Here is a 20,251-nt window from a genome sequence, read left to right as displayed (position 1 = left end):
TGATTACAGAAGAAGGAACCACAAAAGAGACATTATACAGTGCCAAGAAACACAAGGTCAAGGAGACCAACCCATCCTAGTATGATTGATGAGAATGAGACAGAGGACTTGTTTTGGAGTTTGAGGAAGTGGCAATTTGACATCTGAAGCAGGATTTCCCCGTGCCAGGTTCAGACAAAGTACTTTGGCTTAGCTATAATTCTGGCTGGGTGTGAAGGTAAAATCAGACCAGGGAATGATATTTCCCATTTACTGCAAAAATCTTGTCCCTTTTCTGACTTTCATACTATGGCAATTTTCTGTAGTCCTGGGTGCTGATTTGGTTAGTGCATATTACTACAATCATCCTACAGGCTTATGGGACATGAATCATTTATCGAGCCCTGATTCCTAGAGCTGTTATGAGCTTACTCTCTCTTGCTTACTCAGATATATATACTATTATTATATTATATCATATATATTATGCATAATATATATTACTCAATATATATATACTATTTAATTTTTATTTTTTTCTTTTCTTTGTTTTTTTTCTTTTTTATATTTGACTTCCTTTTTACAATTGAATCACACACCTCATATCTTAGTCATGTATTCCTGCATGATCCCTGTTTTGTCAACACTTTCTTCAGGGGGGATTATATAACTGGAATATAATTCTATATTTATAAATTTTTTTCTTGTTTGAGAGTAATTTTAGGATAAGAAACTTGCTAACTTCCCTAATCAGGAAAGTGAACTGTTTGGAGAAAAAGCCATGGAGATGCCTACAGAAACCTTGAACTTATCCAAAAGATCCAGAATGACTTTTGGATGTAGTGAAATTGAACTATGGGGGGGTTGAACACATTTATTTTGAATATACACTCATGTCAAAGGGGACTGCCCCCTAATTGGTTTTTTGTCAATGCACCTAGCAATAATTAGTTTTGTTCTCTTTCTTTTATTTCCCTCGTATCCCCAAATTACTGTAATTTCCCCTTAGAAAGTACAATATTGTATGTACCTCTAGTTGAAGATCTTGGAGATATATAAATTGACTATGTGTACTAATTCCATAGGATAACTAAGCATATAAATCTGGGAGATTTCTACACACTTGTTTTCCATGGGAATCACAGGAGGAATTATGTAATTGGAATCTGAAATCCAGAACTACAATTCACAGCACTCCACACTCCTCATGTTACATGCTGACTTAGGCAGGATATAAATTTTGTGTAGACCCTCCTCTTGTTCTCTCTTTCTGTGAGAGCTTTTGTTGGAGTTGACGTGAGGTGAGAGCCAGGAGACTATTGCTCATGTTGTCTTAATTTTGTTAGATATTTAGAATTTTTTACTTCTATTTAATTTTTGTTCCTTCTACTTCAAGTGATTATTCATAACTTTAAAAAATATAATTATTGATGGGTTGGATATTAATTTAAATCTTACCTGGGTCAAAAAAGAAATCATAGAAACAATTATGGACTTCATTAAAGACAGTAACAATGAGGAGACATCATATCAAAATCTATGAGATACAGCCAAAGCAGTACTGAAGGGAAATTTTATATCTCTGAATGCCTATAGCAACAAAATCAAGAGGGAGGAGATCAATGAATTGGGCTTGCATCTTAAAAAATTATAAAAATAATAAATAAATTGGAAATCTTAAAAATTTAAGGAGAAATTAATCTAATTGAAAGTAAAAGAACTATTGAACTAATAAATAAGACTAGGAATTGGTACTTTCAAAAAAACAAATAAAATAAATAAAGTATTGGTTAATCTAAAAAAAGAAAGAAGATAATCAAATTAACAATATCAAAGATGAAAAGGGTGATCTTACTTCAAATGAAGAGAAAATTAAGATAATTATTAAGAACTATTTTGTCCAACTATATGGCAATAAATATGACAATCTTGATGAAATGGGTGAATATTTACAAAAATATAAATTACCTAAGTTAACAAAAGAGGAAATAGACTAATTAAATAATTCTATCTGAGAAAAAAACGAAATTGAACAAGCCAATAAAGAAATTCCTAAGAAAAAAATTCCCAAGACAAGAAGGGTTCACAAGGGAATTCTATCAAACATTTAAAGAACAACTAATCCCAATGCTATACAAATTATTTGACAAAATAAGCAAAGAAGAAATTTTACCAAATTCCTTTTATGGCACAAATATGGGCCTGATTCCAAATCCAGGCAGACCAAAAACAGAGAAAGGAAACTACAGGCCGGTCTCCTTAGTGAACATAGATGCAAAAATCTTAAATAAAATGCTAGCCAAAAAACTATGGCAAATTATCACAAAAATTATCCACTATGACTAGGTGGTATTTATTGCAGGAATGCAAGAATGGTTAATATTAGGAAAACTATTGACCATATCAACAATCAAACCAACAGAAATCACATGATTAGCTTAATAGATGCAGAAAAAGCCTTTGACAAAATACAACACTCATTCCTATTGAAAGCACTAGAAAATATAAGAATAGATGGGCCTTTCCTCAAAATAATAAACAATATATATTTAAAACAATCTGCAAGTAACATCTGCAATTGGGGATAAATTAGAAGCCTTCCCAATAAGACCAGGAGTGAAGCAAAGATGCCCATTATGACCTCTATTATTTAATACTATAGTAGAAATAGCAATTAGAGAAGAAAAAAGATATTGAAGGGATTAAAGTAGGCAATGAGGAAACTAAACTATCACTCTTTGCAGATGACATAATGGTATACTTAAAGAATCTTGGAAAATCAACTAAAAGGCTAGTGGAAATAATTAACAACTTTAGCAAAGTTGCAGAATACCAAATAAACCCACATAAATCATCAGCATTTCTACATATTTCCAAAAAAACTCAGTAGCAGGAATTAGAAAAAGAAACTCCATTTAAAATCACTCTAGGCAATATAAAATATTTAGGGATCTATCTTCCAAGACAAACAGAGGAATCATATGATCACAAGTATAATACATATTACAAAATTAAACTGGATCTAAATAATTGGAAAAAAGTTAATTGCTCATGAGTAGAATGAGCTAATACAATAAAAATCATAATCCTACCCAAATTAATTTACTTATTCAGTGCCATAGCTATCAAACTACCAAAAAACCTTTTTACAGAATTAGAAAAAAATATAACAAAGTTCATCTAGAAGAAAAAAAGATAAAGAATATCAAGGAATTATTGCAAAAATGTGAAGGATGGAGGTCTAGCAGTACCAGATATTAAACTATACTATAAAGCAACAATCATCAAAACAATATAGTACTGGCTAAGAGACAGAAGGGTGGATCAATGGAATACACTAGGGGTAAAATGACCTCAGCAAGTTAGTGCTTAATGTATCCAAGGATCGCAGCTTTTTGGACAAGAACTCACTATTTGACAAAAATTGCTGGGAAAATTGAAAAATAATATGGGAAAAATCAGGTCTAGATCAACATCTCACACCCTTTACAAAGATAAATTCAAAATGAGTAAATGACTTAAATATAGGGAATGAAATCATGAATAAATTAGGTGAACATAGAATTATATACCTATCAGATCTGTAGGAAAGGAAGCAATTTAAGACCAAGTAAGAGACAGAGAACATTTAATAACGTAAAGTGAATGATTTTGATCACATCAAATTAAGAAGGTTTTTACAAACAAAAAAATGCAACCAAAATTAGGAGGAAAGGAAAAAAACTGGGAAAACATTTTTATAACAAAACTATCTGACAAAGGTTAAATTTCTTAAATACATAAGGAACTAAGTCATATTTACAAAAAAAAAAAAAAAGCCATTCCCTAATACATTACTGGTGGAATTGTGAAGTAATCCAATCATTCTGGAGGGCAATTTGGAATCATGCCCATAGGGCTTCAAAAGAATGCCTGCCCTTTTATTTAGCCATGCCACTGATAGGTTTGTACCCCAAAGAGATAATAAGGAAAAATACTTGTACAAAAATATTTATAGCCTTTTTCTCTTTGTGGTGGCAAAATTGAAAAATGAGGGGGTGTCTCTCGATTAGGGAATGGCTGAACAAATTGTGGTATCTAAAGATGATGGAATACTATAGTGCTGAATGGAATAATGAACTGGAGGAATTCCATGTGAAGTGGAAAGACCTGCAAGAGTTGATGCAGAGCGAAAGGAGCAGATCCAGGAGAACCTCATACACAGAGACTGAAACATTGTGGCACAATAGAATGCAACAGACTTTTCTATTAGCAGCAATGCAATGATCCAGGACAATCCAGAGGAACTTATAAGAAAAAATGCTATCCATATTCAGAAAAAGAACTGTGGGAGTAGAAATGCAGAAGAAAAATATATGACTGATAACATGGTTTGATGGGGATATGATTGGGGTACTGGCATTAAATGATCACTCCATTTCAAATATGAGCAATATGTAAATAGGTTTTGAAGAATGATACATGTATAACCCAGTTAAATTGCTTGTCACCTCTAGGGGGGATAGCTATAAGAGGGGTGGGAAAATCATGAATTGTGTTACCATGGAAAAATATTCTAAATAAAAAAATAAATTTAAAAAAATAGGTAAAATATTAAAGATTCCCCTATATGGGGATTGTGAAAATTTGGTTGTCAGGCAGAGATAAACAATACTACAAATGCCTCTGATTGATAAATACATTGCAATTAAAGAGCAGTTGGACTGAAATGAAGGACAGGAAAGGATGAACAGAAGGGTTGAGACAGATAATAGATTTAGAACTAGAAAGACAAAGGGCATCTGGTTCAGCAACTTTATTGATCAGATTAGGAAACCGATGTACAGAGAGGTTAAACGATCTGCCCAAGGTCAATCAAGCTGGGATTCAAACTGAACACTCTTCTGTTCCAATGATCTTTCCACTACACCAGATAGGAGGGAATAAACAAATAGGTCAGAATTTGGAGTGTAATGATTGATTCTGATGGATGGTGGTAGAAAATTTCACAGGGAAGAAAAGGATGCTATTGACCTTTGGTAGAGCAATTAGCAGCATTAGCCATTTGGTATTTTCAAGAAAAATCAAAACCCAATGTTTACAACCCTATGTTTCAACTTGGCCAGAAGTCAAGGATATAGATACTGAAAATTAACTAGTCATAACTAACCTGAAAAGCAAAACTACCACACTACCATCAACTGTTGGTACTTATTATGGACAATAACATCAGAATGATATATATGGGTTTCAACAAATTACATTAACTCCTCTTAGGAGGTTAATACTAGGCTTCGAAAATAAATCTGTTTTTGACAACTGACAAAAGCTCTTTGCTTGTATGTTTTGGGCAATACTCACATTAGATCTTGCTTTTTAAATCTGTGCAGCATGTACATTCCTTTCACTTCTGAGTCAATATACATGTCAAAGTTCAATCAAAAGGAAACATTAGAAGTTTGCATTTTTAACTAAACACATAATGTGATTAAATGTTATGCCATTTAAAAAATTTTATTGATTCCCATCCCACTTTCCAAAAAAGAGGACAATGATAAAACTCTGATATGGTATTCATTAAATTCATTAAAATATGTTTTTCTAAAATGAAAGAAAAGGAAAGGCAGATCTGGCATAGTATAGAGAGAGGCAGATAAGACATGTAATAACACATGTAAGAAATATTAAAGTTATGTGAAAGTTTCTTCTTATTATTACTATTATGCATAACTAACATTTTCATAGTGCTTACTAGGCAGTGAGCACTGTGGTGAACTCTTTATAAATATTATTATTGTTGTTACCAGTCTTGTCTACAATATATAATGCCTGTGAGACACTGGGAAAGTCATTCAACTTCTCAGTGTCCCAGAAAACTCTCTAAGACTAGATGACAGAATGTATATTCATTTGTATTGCTAGTGTGTATAACCTCCCTTCTAATTCCCTAAAACAAAGAAATCACAGGACTGGCTAAATTAAAATTAAGAATTCAGTTCCATTATGGCAAAAAAATCTATTTACCCTCTTTATTTTTCCATAAAAATTCTACTAGGACTATTCTCAGACACCATCATTCTTAATACTAAATCCATAAATTTACACACTTAGAAACTTCCTTTTCTACAACTTCAAGACTAGGGTTATGAATCAATTAAATCAAATGCTTTAAGTGTAGGTTTGCTTCATATATGTATCCATTTATTCCTAAAACATTTTTGTTGGTTCCACAAAGTGTTTTGTTGAGCATAGGGAATTCAGATCCATGAATCCAATCATATAGGGAATTTTAAGAGTCAAAAAAAGTTCATATGAAAATTGCTTGAGGCAGTGAGAGAATAAATGATTTGTTGATGGTCACATAGCTATTGCATGTCTTATGCAGAATTTGATTGCAGCCCATTCTAACACTAAATTTAACATATAATGTAGTGTTCCACAATGTCACATTAATGGATGTTCCAGAATGTTTTTGGCTAAACTTTATAAGTCACAATTCTAATCTAAGTTCATGATTTGTCTTTTCAATTCTTATATATTTTAAACAATATTCCTATAATAAAATCAGAGGAACAGAAAATACTCTAGACACCATATAAATATTCATTTTAATGGGTTTTAACTTGAACACATGTTGGAGAATAACTAAATCCAATTATCCAGATTTTGACTGCAATTTGATAAAATTAAGGTGTTAATAGAGCTAAACTTGTATTCCTGATTGGCTATGAAATAATTTAGTTTTCATATACTTAAGCTCTTAAATGGGTGATGTCCAGATGGAAGTGTCTGTTCTGAAGTCCATAGGGCCATAACTTAAACTATTGACTCATTAGGGTGCTCACCATCTGCTTATCAGTGGATTTTATACTGAAATTGGTTATTATATTTCATTACTATCCTTCTCTGTTATATAATTGTAGAGTTTGAAAAGGGTTATATTCCTGAAAACAATAAAAACATAAGACACATCAAAGAAAATTGTAAAGCAGAATCAGGTACTTTATACATAGGAATACAAAGGAAATAGGTTCAATTATTTATTTAACAACCACACTTCAGAAGTGTAAAATGAATTCCTCTTCATTCTTGCCAATGGATTATAATTTGTACACGTAAAAATATATGTATATATCAGGTATCATATGTACATTTAATCTAAATCTGTGAAAACTAATTTAAAAGCCATATACCTACACCTATTATATTTCATATATGTGCATGTATGTAACATATCATAACTTTTCATGTATTGCTCCTTAGTGTTTCATAGGTGGGATGGAGGGAATAATTGTAGTTTCACTTGCCCAATTCAGATGTGATTCTGATATTAGCCTCTCTAGAATTATTTGTTATGAGATGTCAATAAGCTCACCAATTAATATTTATTTTCCTAAATAACATTGCTGAACAAGTGCTACAACTCTGCTGATATTGTATGATATATATTTAGCCAATCTAAAGCAGTGAAAGAATTGAACTTTTAAACTTCTTATTATATGTATGCAAACATGAAACATAAAGTATGTGTATGCATGTAATATAACTTTAAAGAGAACTGTGCTTTTAAAGTTACATTATATGCACACACATATTTTACATGTGAATTGCTTAAATTACTAATGATTTTTGTCAATTATGTGATGTTTTAAAAGTAGAAATTAATATTGCTGCTATTTCTTTTCTGTAGTACTTCAGAATTTTATGAAATGTGAAAATGCATTACCTTTGTGTTACCCTTAAAAAATCCTTTTCTAAACTCTACTTGAAAGACATTTTAAGTTGTTCCCCTAACATTAGATGTAAAGGGGAAAGAGCATCCTCTACTGTGCGATGAAAGGTATGTTTATCCATTCTTGCACAATGCTACATATAATGAAATGAATGTCCTCTCTAAGAGTGGGAAGAATTTGTTGCCTTCATCTGCTAATCAGAAAAGATAAAGACCCGAAGACAGGACAAAAGCCATTCGCTCAGTAACTTTAAATGCTGTAATCTGTTGGGGAAGGAAAAAAAATTAAAAGACTGTCACTTTTCTTTGCACATTGTCAATCATTAAGCATGGCATTGCTAAAGGACCTATGCAGAATTTGCATTTCTCTGTTGCCCCTGAGAAAAGGTAATGTAGAATGCATATCAGAGGAGTTCTTGCCTTCTCATTTTTTAGGTGAACCAAGCCACTTATATTTGCATGTATGTGTTAGTGAATTTTTAATGTCATATATGTGTATTTTAACACTCTTCAATATAAAGATAATTCTGATGAACCTGTGTAGGTATGGATGAAAGTGATTCAAAAGAAATTTTTTGAAGAATTACCACGGTTACAGTCAGTATTCTATAGTTTAGGCTTTTTTTTGGTATTGTTCTATTTTGATTTTCCATCATTTATGCATGCGGCTCTGAAACTGATACTGTAAAATATCTACTGATTGAGACCACATCTTTTCTCTTTACATTATTTTGCTATCCTCATCTATATCTAGCATAGAAATGGGTATAAGGTATGTGCCCAATGAATATCAATAGATTCATTAATTCATACTTTCTATACTGAGAACATGAAAAGTCTTTACTCAAGTAGATAGCTATGTAACCCTTCTCTCAAGACCATTTTCTTTCCTTACAGTTGTTATTGAAATGGGTATCATTTTCAGATTTTATTTCTTTTTATTTTTAATGACAAACTCTTTCATTCAGAAATTTAGAACAACAGAAATTTTTATGTCAAGCACTGAATTAGTCCAGCAGAAAGGAAGCATACATAGCAGCTATATACTAACTATAACCTAATTACATCTTAATAATGAAACAGTATATAAGATAACTTCAGTCTATTATGTTCAAGAATGGAAGATTCATTTCTAACTGGGAGAATCAGGAAAAGCTTCAAAGAAGAGGTGGCATTTAAATTTTCATACTGAAAAATTTTCATTTTTTAATTAATTTCCTAATTTTTAAATTTATAAGCAAGTCTTTTCTCTCCTCCTGACTCCCACGAAAAGCAGTGATGTTGGAAAGTACTGTATGTATATGTGACACAATGGATAAGTAAAGACAAAATGGTTGGTTAAGGGAACATCAATTTGTGGAGCTACTAACCTATCAAACTAAGGAGTGTGAGGTTTATTCATTATATCATAAGATACTGTGAATGCTTTTCATAAAAAGGAAACAGATAGGGGTGTGATGGAGTCAACCTGAATTTATCTTGCAAGTTCTAATTGTTAAATATTGTGAGCATTTATAATTTCAAAATCAGAAAGTGACACAAATAAAGCCTTGATTTATTGTTTTGTTGATTGTACTTAAGAACATAATAGAGAAAATGTTAACAATGCATATTATATTTAAAAGTGTGTGATAAATGCTCCCTCCAGAGTGTTGTTAAATATTTAAGAGCACACTGCTGGTAACAGACAATAAATATTGATTAAGTACCTACTATGTGCCAGGCACTGCATAAAGTCCTAGAGATAAGACAAAAAAAAGTAAAAGACAGTTGCTGCTCCCAATGAGCTTACAATAAGTAAAAGGGGAGACCCCAACTAAACAGACAAGTTAAAACATGCTTTATATAGGATAAATAAGAAATAACAAAAGCCAGAAAGCAGATAAGTGGCATAGTAGATAGAGTGATGAACTGGTAGTCAGAAAGATCTGAGTTCAAATTTCCCCTCAGACACTTACTAGCTGTGTGAACTTGGGCAAATAAGTTTACCTTGTTTGTCTCAGTTTTCTTATATGCAAAATGAGCTGGAGGAGGAAATAGCAAATCACTGCATGTCATGAAAATTTCAAAAGGGGTCATGAAGAATTAGATATGACTGAAAAATGATGAACAAGCAATAAAGTTTCAATGCATAGGATGAAAAAATCCATAATTTTTGAGCTATACTAATGAAAAAATTATAGAAAGGCCAGATTATAAATTAATATAAGGATAACATTTTTACAGGTTATAGGATCAAAAATTTAAAACAGTATAGGACATTACCAGACATCTAATCCAATGCTCTCATGTTATGAAGAAACTTAGGCAGAGTTTAAGGATATAGTTCTCCCAAACCTCAACTAGAGTTCTTCAAGCAAAGGTGATATGATCACCTAGCTGGTTAAGTGTAGAGAAGATTCTTTTTGCACTGAAAGTCATATGTCTGTATTTATTCTGAAATTCCATGATTACATGATATATGATAGATTGGTATGTGTATCTCCATTGCTCATCTACAATTATAGTTATTTCCTCAGTGTCCCTCTTTGGCTTAACATATGGAAATTGTTAAATCATCAAATAACCTCTTTTCCCCCCTAAAAGTGTTCATATTCACATCATACAATGCTATAGCCAAAAGATCTTAAAGAGTACAACTAGCTAATTTTATATAGATTGATCTAGATGTGACATAACCAAGACTATTGTTTCCCTGGTCTTGGTCATTGAAGATAGAGTACAAAGGTACATAGATGGAGATTCATTATCCTGCAATAGAGAACTGCAAGTGAGGTGGTATAGGCAGGTAACCAAATTCGTAGTGGGGAGTAAATGTAAGAAGACAGTAAAGCTTAGAAGAAGTCAAGTTATTATTATTACTATTAATTATTAATAAAAACAACTAACCCACATACATTTAACGGTTTGCAAAAACACTTTATGTTTTGTCATTTTATCCTCAAAAAATCTCTAGGAAGTAGGTATTATCATTCTCATTTTATGGATGAGGAAACTGAGGAGGACATATGTTAAGTGATAGTGAGGAAGTACCTGAGGCTACATTTGAACATAGGACATTCTGAACTCCTCCTTTAGAGCTCTATCTATTGTGTCATTGGTATCTTATATCTGGCTAACTACAATTTAAAAAAATAATGTTTATATTTTCTTTTTTGTTTTTTATATGTAATATTCTGCTCAATCCTTCCAGAAGAATTCTTTATAATAAAGAATTAAAAAGTAAAACCTTCTAATCGAACCAACATATCAAAAATTCTAATGATATATTTAGTGGTCAACATTATTGTATTTACAAAGAAGCTAGGAGCCAAGAAAAGTGAATTGAGATGGGAACTAATTAAAACTTATGTTAATAATAACAAATTTGGAGCATTGCAAAATCCTAGAATGTCTTACGAATCATCAAATAAAGATTAAATTGTGACTTTTGCTCCTTTGTCAAAAATGTATTTATTTGTATTTTAGTTATGATTATTTATAAATTAACTCCTATTAACATGTTTATTTTGAAAAATTATCCCTCATACTTGGCATTATACCTTGGCTATATAGCTAAAATCCCCCAAACGTGAAAGGAGAGATTTTAATAATGAAAACTGGAGCACCAAGGTAGACCAGAATATATCAGAAGATATTATGTAATTCCTACAGCTTTCTCTATATCTGAATTTAGCCAGTCCTTATGTTAATAATGTGATTCACTAGGACCACTGTGGTGAACCTATGGCATGTGTGCCAGAGGGGATAATCATAGCCCTCTTTGTGGGCACGCATACTGCCACCCCAGCACAGAGTTTACTAGGGTTTTTTACTAGAAAGCCAGAGGGATGTGGGATTGGACTGCTCCCTTCCCCCCTCTCCATGCATGCCTGAGGACATTTTTTACATCACCCACCCCTCTAAAAGGCTCATCACTGTACTAGGATATTTCTGCAGCAAAATATACAAATGATACAAGAAGTTACCCTAAATTTAAAATACTTTAAATCTCATAAACTTCTTTGATTGTATTGTAAGGGGGGGAAAGGAGTTTTTTCATTGGATCAATATTAAAAGATTTGGTCACCAGGGAATTGAATAATTGTCAATTCTCAATTAAAGAATAACCTCAAGTCAAAATGACTTTTATGGAAGTTTATTTACAAATGAGGAGAAAGAGAGAAATTAAGAAATTTAGACAGAAGAAAAGGTAAGATAATTAACCTGATAAACTAAATAATTCTCCTAGGTCCCTGGTTTAACCCTAGCAGATCTAACTAGTCCTCAATTGGAAAAAGGCCAAGCCTTGAGCTGAGGGCTGAGGCCAGAAGGCCCTGGAGGCATATGAAGCAAAAGCTTCAGTCACAGAGTCTCTTTTGAAAGGGAAGTTCCTTAAGAGAAGTTCAGGAAGATTCATTCTTTACACTCACCACATTGAATTCCAAAGGAAAGATTTAAGAACAGTCTGAGCAGCTCCAGAGCTCCTCCAAATCCTGGTCATGAACCAAAAGAACTCCTTCAGGTCCTGTTCATGAACCATAAGAGGAAGGCTGACTTCACTGAGCTTTCTTTTAAGGGAGTTTCTTTTGCGTCACTTCCTGTGCCTTCCTCTTAGTTTATGTGTCCAATCACAACAGATGCTTTTCTCAGGACTGTCCAGGAGGCAGTCAGTAAATTCTGATTTGTCACTCACTCTAGCACACGTTGGTCATGGACCTTCCAACTTGTGAGGTAAGTGGAGATGTTTTCACCTTTGGTGATCAAATCTAAAGATAGGCAGGGTAGACTTAATCTAATTATCACAGTATTAATGTTAAAGTTATATTTTGTTCTAATATATTTTTAAAATGAGATCTAAGAATCTTCAATTGAAGAGCCAAAAAAATCACATTCATAGCTTACTTTTGTCTTCATACCTTTGACAGTTCTTAAATTGATAAGTATATTTATTTCTTTTTTTTTGTTAAACTCAATAATGAATTAATAATGCCCCACCATTTTATTGGTTTATATAGATGTTTGCATATAGCTACAGAGAGAATAATGATCTTGCTAGGAGATAGGAAGCAAAGGTATGTCTCAAATATCTTTGCATTTTAAAAAAAGAAATAACTATTAGTTTCAATTGTAAGTACTATGTGTTTTTAATCTAATATAAAAATGAATTTAAATTAATTTTTAGTTTCTACACCAATTTATTTATATCTCATTGATGCTATTGATCTATAACACTGTTGATAGTGTTCTAATTCTTCTCTCATAATATATAATGGAAAAAAATAATATTTTCACCCAAAACAGGGAGTTAACAATTTAGTTTGTATTTTTTAAATATTTAAAATATATTTATCAGGATACATAGTATAAATTATAACATGTATAAAGTGAGAAATAATTTTATTTCAAGACTTAAATATTTACTTTATAAAAGAATATAAATTGTTTCAGGGAGAAAATTAAGGAATTTAAGCAAAGGTATTGAAAAATATCTAGAGGAACAAAACCATGCCAACTTGTGCCCTCTAAGGTAAAGTGAATTCACATAACCTACAATCTAGCCTAATCTAAGTAAAAATATAGGCTAACAGGGACAGGAACAATTTAGGTATCTCTCATGGATGAATGTTCCAGTTCTTTGGTATCCTTTTTTTTTAAATCTAGACTTCCTACTATATTTGTTTGTTAATATGTTTAGTTAATTTATTCATTCTTAGGGTCACAATATTTTGATACCTATTTTTAATAGCTGTCATAGCTGAAAAAGGTGTCTCACAAAGATAGATCAGCCAGCCAACAAATATTACTAAGCAATTATTATATACTAGGTACTTTGCTAAGCACTGGTATTTCAAATGGAAGACATGCTTCATTAGCTACAGTTAATAAATTGAGTAACTAATTTTCAGTCCCATCCTTCTATTATATAAACTTTGAGGTAATTTGACTAGTAAATTTTCATCTTCTCTGAGATAATCAATTGCTCCTTTAAACTAATCAGAAGCTACCATACACACAGAGATAAAAAAAAAAAAAACACACACACCAAAATTCTCATTTCGGAAGACTTTTAAATATGTCATGAAAATCTATTTCTAAAATTTTAATATGTGGATATATGAATATTTATTGGAGATACATTGGGTTTTTTTGGCAACAAAATTACATAGAGATGGAAATGTTCCCTGACATCCTTTTTCAAGATGTTCTTTTCATATCATTTGTTTCTGAAAAGCATTTGCTTACACACTCATTAGTTAAATGTCACCATTGTCTTATATTCAAGATACATTTCTTGATATCTATACAAGACAGCTATCTATTATTTATTAAATCAGCTCTCTAACAGAGATGGTCAAAAGAAATGATCAAATAGTTCTCATAAAAAATTTAAAATCTTAACAATAATGTAAAATATTACTTCAAATCACTAATACTAAGAGAAATGTAAAGCAAAATGTCTCTAAGGTTTATCTCACACTGAGTATATTGATAAATATGACCAGTGAAAGGCATTATCATTGTTACATGGCTTGTTGAAATAAAGAAACAATGAGACACCATTTGTGGGACTGGGAATTGGTTCAGGTTTTCTGAAAAGTAGTTTAGAATTGAATTAAGAAATTATTGCTACTACTACTACGACTACTATGGCTATGACTATAACTATCACTACCACTACCACTATCACTACCACTATCAATACTACTACTGCTACTACTACTACTACTACTACTACTACTACTACTACTACTACTACTACTACTACTACTACTGTTGCTGCTGCTGCTATATCTACATCTATGTCTATATGTAGGTCTAGGTCTACATTATAATAATAATACATTTATATATCATTTTAAATTTTGTAGAACTCTATACATATGTTATTTTGTTTATTTCTCACAACAAGGTTTTGAAGAAGAAATTGTCTAAATTATCCGTACTGTGACTCAACTCTTCACTAATAGGCCAAAAAAGTCAGACATAAATATAGAGTGCAACTATTTAAAATAATGCTTCTTTTCTACTTGTAATCAACTAAAAACCCAACTTGGTGGCAGGTAGTGAAGTGCTTTAAATGTACACCAGAATGGCTTATATTTGATCCCATGGTCATTGAGAAGCAGAATTTACTAAAGAGAGGAGTTACTTAATATGACATGTGTTTTAGATAATCAGTTTTGCAATTCTGTGGAGAATGAATTGGATGGGCAGTGACTGGAGGCAAGGATACTGATCAAAAAGCTATTGCAGGGGCAGCTGGGTAGCTCAATGGAGTGAGAGTCAGGCCTAGAGACAGGAGGTCCTAGGTTCAAACCCGGCGTCAGCCACTTCCCAGCTGTGTGACCCTGGGCAAGTCACTTGACCCCCATTGCCCACCCTTACCACTCTTTCACCTATGAGACAATACACAGAAGTACAAGGGTTTAAAAAAAAAGCTATTGCAATAGTACAGATGAAAGGTCCCAAGAACTTGAAATAAGATGGTGGTCAAGGGAATAGAGAGGAGCCAGATGGAAAAATATCATAGAGATAAGGAACAGCAATGCAACAAGGAGATCTGACAATTCATGGAATTTTTGTGATGAGTAAAAGGAGGAATCTAGTTGACTAGAATAATAATAATACCTTCAAAAGAAGTCAGGAAATTTGTAAAATAGCTGAATGTGGAGAGAAAAATGAGTTCTTTCCCCAAACAGTTTGAATTTGAAGTATCTTCAGGATATTAATTTCAAAATGCTCAAGAGGTAGGTGATTCAGGATTGGTGCTCAGAAGAGAGAGATTAAGGCTGAAGTAATAAAGGGTTATCTGCACAAAAATGATATTAAATATCCTTTCCAAATTAGATAAGTCCAACCAAAAATAAACAAGAATGAAATGATAGACCTATTAAGAAAACTGAATAGTAATAGAAAGGAATATATTTTTTCTCAGTTGTACATGTCATCTTCACAAAAACTGATCATATAACAGAACATAAAAACCTAACAACCAAATGAAGAAAAAGACATATTAAATCCATACTTTTTAGACCATAATCCTAGCAAAATTATATTGACCAAAGAGCTAGAGAAAAATGACTATAAATTAATTGGAAACTAAATAACCTTATATTAAAGAATGAGTGTAAAAGAACAAATCATAGAAACCATCAATAATTTCATTTAAGAAGATAACAAATAGACAACATAAAAATAGGGATGTGGCAAAAGAAATACTTAGGACGACTGATATCTCAGTATTTACATCAATAAAGCAGATAAAGAGCAGATTAATGAATTGAGTATGGAATTAAAAAGCTAGTAAAAGGACAAATGTAAAACCATAATTAAAAATAAAATAAGAAATACCAAAAATCAAAAGAGAAATTAATGAAACTGAAAGTAAGAAAGCCATTGAAATAATAAATAAGACAGGATATTGGTTTTAAGAAAATAAAAAAGATAAATTATTGATTAATTTGCTTTAAAAAAGAGAAATCAAATTACCAGTACTAAAAATGAAAAGAGCAAAATTACAATCAATGAAGAGGAAAATGCCAATAAATCTGAAAATTCATCTAAATGAAATAAAGGAATATATAAAAAAATTACAAATTGCCCAAGTTAACAGAAAACACAATGGTTAAACAACTCAGAAAAAGTAGTTGAACATGCCATTAATGATCTCCCTATGGGGAAAAAAATAAAAACAAAAAAAACAGGGCCAGATTGATTCATGAGTGAATTCTACCTAACATTTAAAGAACAATGAAATCCAATACTAGATAACTATTCAGAAAAATAGATGAGGAAGAAATTCTACCAAATTACTATGTTTGACACAAATATGGTGCTGATCCCTAACCTAGGAAGAACAAAAATAGAGAAAGAAAACTATAGGTCAATATTTCTAATGAATACTGATACAAAATATAAATTAAATGCTAGCAGGAAGATAACAAGAAGACATCATAAATATCATTCACTATGACCAAGTAGGTTTTATAACACAAATACAGGGAATGGTTCAATATTAGGAAAACTATCATCATAAATGACCCTATCAATAAGAAAACCAAAAGAAACCACATGATTATTTGATTAGATGCAGAAAAGGCTTTTGAAAAAATATAATAGTCATTTCTATTAAAAACAGAAATTATGGGAATAAATGGAATATTGTTGAAAATGAAAAAATAACATCAATCTAAAACATCAGCAAACAGTATATGAAATGGAGATGAACTAGAACCCTTCCCAAAAAAGATAAGGAATACTATAAATGATTACCATAGCAATAAGAGAAGAAGAAATTTAAGGAATTAAAATAGGCAATGAGGAAATAAAGCTATCACTTTTTACAGATGACATAATAGTATACTTGGAAAATCCTAGAGAATCAACCAAAAAGGAAAAAAAAAAACAACTAATGGAAATGACAGTAATATCAAAGTTGAAGAATATAGAATAAATGCACAGAAATCATTGGTACTTTCTCTACTACTAATCAATGCGTTCTCTACCCAACAACAAAAGACAGAAAGAAAAATCACATTTAAAACAACTGTTGACAACATGAAATGCGAGACAATCTACCTGCCTAGGCAATCCCAGAAACTTTATGATAGCAACTACAAAACACTTTTTACATAAATAAAATCAGATCTAAACAAGGGAAAAAACATTAATTACTCATGTATAAGCCAAATTAATATGATAAAATGACAATTCTTTCTAAATTAATTTACTTATTCAGAGCCACACAAGTAAAGCTATCTAAAAGTTATCTCATAGAGCTTGAAAAGTAACATTCATCTGAAAAAACAAAAAACCTATACTACCAAGGGAATTAGTGAAAAAAAAATGAAAGAAGGTGGATTAGCTCTACAGAACCTCAAATTGTATTATAAAACAGCAAACATCAAAACACTATGGTACAGATTAAGAAATAGAATGTAAGATCAATGGAATAGACTAGGCATTCAACATGCAATAGTACATTGTCATAGTAACCTAGTATTTGAGAAATTCAAAGGTCCAAGCTTCTGGAAGAACTCACTGTGACAAAAACTGCTGGGAAAACTAGAAAATGGTTTGGCAGAACTTAGGCATAGACCATCACCTCACACATACCAAGATAAAGTAAAAATGGATACCTGATTTCAAAATAGAGGGGAATACCACAGTCAAATTAGGGGAACACCAAATAGTTTAACTGTTAGACCTCTGGATAAGGGAAGAATTTATGTCCAAATAGAATATAGAGAACATTCTGAAATGCAAAATAGATAACTTTGACTACATTAAATTAAAAATGTTCTGATCAAAGAAAAGCAATGCAACTAAGATTGAAAGAAAAACAACAGATTGGGGGGAAAACTTTATAACAAGTCTCTCTAACAATAGCTAAGTACTTAGAAAGCTAAGTCAAATCTACAAAAATACACAACATTTCCCAATTGAAAAATGGCCAAAGGCTATGAAGATAAATCTCAGATGAAAAGAGTAAAACTATCTTTAATCATATCAAAATGTGCTCCATATCACCAGTGATAGAAATACAAGTTAAAACAACTCTGAGGTACCATCTCACACTCATTAGACGAGTTAATATGACAAACAAGTAAACTCATAAATATTAGAAGTGATTTGATAAAACTGGAAAACTAATACACTGTTATTGAAGCTGCAAACTGCTACAATCATTCTGGATAGCAACCTGGAATGATATCCAAAAAAGCATATCCTTTGACCTAGGAATATCACTGCTAGATCTGTATCCCAAAGAGATTAAAGATAGAGTGAAAAAAACCTACCTGTACAAAAATATTTATAGTGGCTCTTTTTGTAGTGACAAAGAACTAGAAACTGAAGGGATGTCTTACAATGTAGGTATCATCCTTCTATCCACACTATCTCTCATCTCCCACATCCAATCTCTTCCTAAGGTCTGTTGATTTTACTTTCGAAATGTCTTTCAAAAATGTCCATTTCTCTCCTCTGATATTGCCACCATCTAATACTTACATTACTGCAATAACCTACTGGTTGTTACTATTACAGATATTTCCACGCTCTACTCCATCTTCCATTCAACCCTACAGTAATATTTCCTAAAACATATGTTTTATCATCTAACTTTCATACTTACTAAGCTCCAAGGTTCCTTTATTACTACCATAATATAAAATATAAAATCCTCTCTTGGATGCTCAAAGTTATCTGTAACCTAGGTCCCCATCACCACCATCTTTCTGGTCTTCTTACATCTTATACCAACATTTATACTTTTTGATCCAATAACATTAACCCCATTGCTATTCACCAAATAAGATATTTCATCTTTTAACTTAGACATGTTCTCTATTTATCCCCAATATTTGTAATTACCTACTTCATTATTTCTACCAATAGGCTTCCCTGGCTTCCTACATATCCCAATGAAAATCTCACCTGAGAAATCTTTCCAAATCTCTCTTAATTCTACTACTTTACATCCACCTACTATTCCATATTTTTCCTCTTGAATAAGAGAATGTCCTTTTTTTTTTTTTTGTATCCCAAGTGCCTATAATTTAGTAGGCACTTAATCACATGTTGTAAATTGACTTACTGATAGGTATGAGGAAACTCCCTTTAACAAAGCAGATTTTCATTTGATCTGACTTTTAGAATTGTCTGGCACACTAATTGATTATGCAATTTGCTTGGAGCTATATACTTCATTTGTATCAGAGACATGACTTGAGCCCTAGGCTTTCTGACTGAAACCAGCTCTGTCCAGCCTGCCATTATGTGCCTTCCTTTGCCTAGAAGAGAGGAAAAAAGCTTGGAGTAAAGAAGTGGTGGAACTTGTGAAGGCTCAAATAGGTAATATATTACAAACATGAGAATGAAATCTAGGTTGTCTAATAAAAATGGCTACCTCTTTACTATGCTTTTTCATTTTAATGTCATGTTCATTATTTTATTAACCATATTTCAATATGATGGATTTTCTTTTTAAATTCAGATATTTTATTTTATTCATTTAAAAATATTCCTCTGGTGAATTAGGGCATTCGTGGAGGTTTTTGAATATTGAAGTGTGGAAGCAAGTTTCCATTTCCTCCATTTACACATAGGAAATATTCTTACTCTAGCACTGGATTTTCTAGAGAATTGAAAGTTGAGAAAGGTAAATAAAAATATCTGTTTTGCCAGTTTTAAGACACGATTTCTAAATAATATCTTTCCCACTAAGATAAGACATATTATTTTATATGAAAATTTTATAGTGAGTACAAATAAAAGTCATGCAAATTATTAAAGCGTGTTTTGATTCTCCCATAAAAAACACGCAATAAGACAATAAAAGTTTGACAATTGACTCATAGGTATTTTGCGATACATGAATGTTAGAACTTTTAAAAGGCTATAAATCTATATATTTCCACATATTCAATTATTGTGAATTATTTTACACCTTAATTGCATTCTGAAAACAGGTCAAAGATTGAAAGATAGATATTATATCTAAATTATATCATATCTAAACATTGGTTCCTTAAAGAACAATACAGATTTTTGAAATAAAATTTTAGTATAACTCATCTT

The sequence above is a fragment of the Gracilinanus agilis genome, chromosome 3, assembly GCF_016433145.1.
Source record: "Gracilinanus agilis isolate LMUSP501 chromosome 3, AgileGrace, whole genome shotgun sequence".
In the NCBI taxonomy this organism is placed as follows: Eukaryota; Metazoa; Chordata; class Mammalia; order Didelphimorphia; family Didelphidae; genus Gracilinanus; species Gracilinanus agilis.
The sequence above is the reverse complement of the archived record's forward strand: the minus strand, read 5'-3'. Positions refer to the sequence as shown.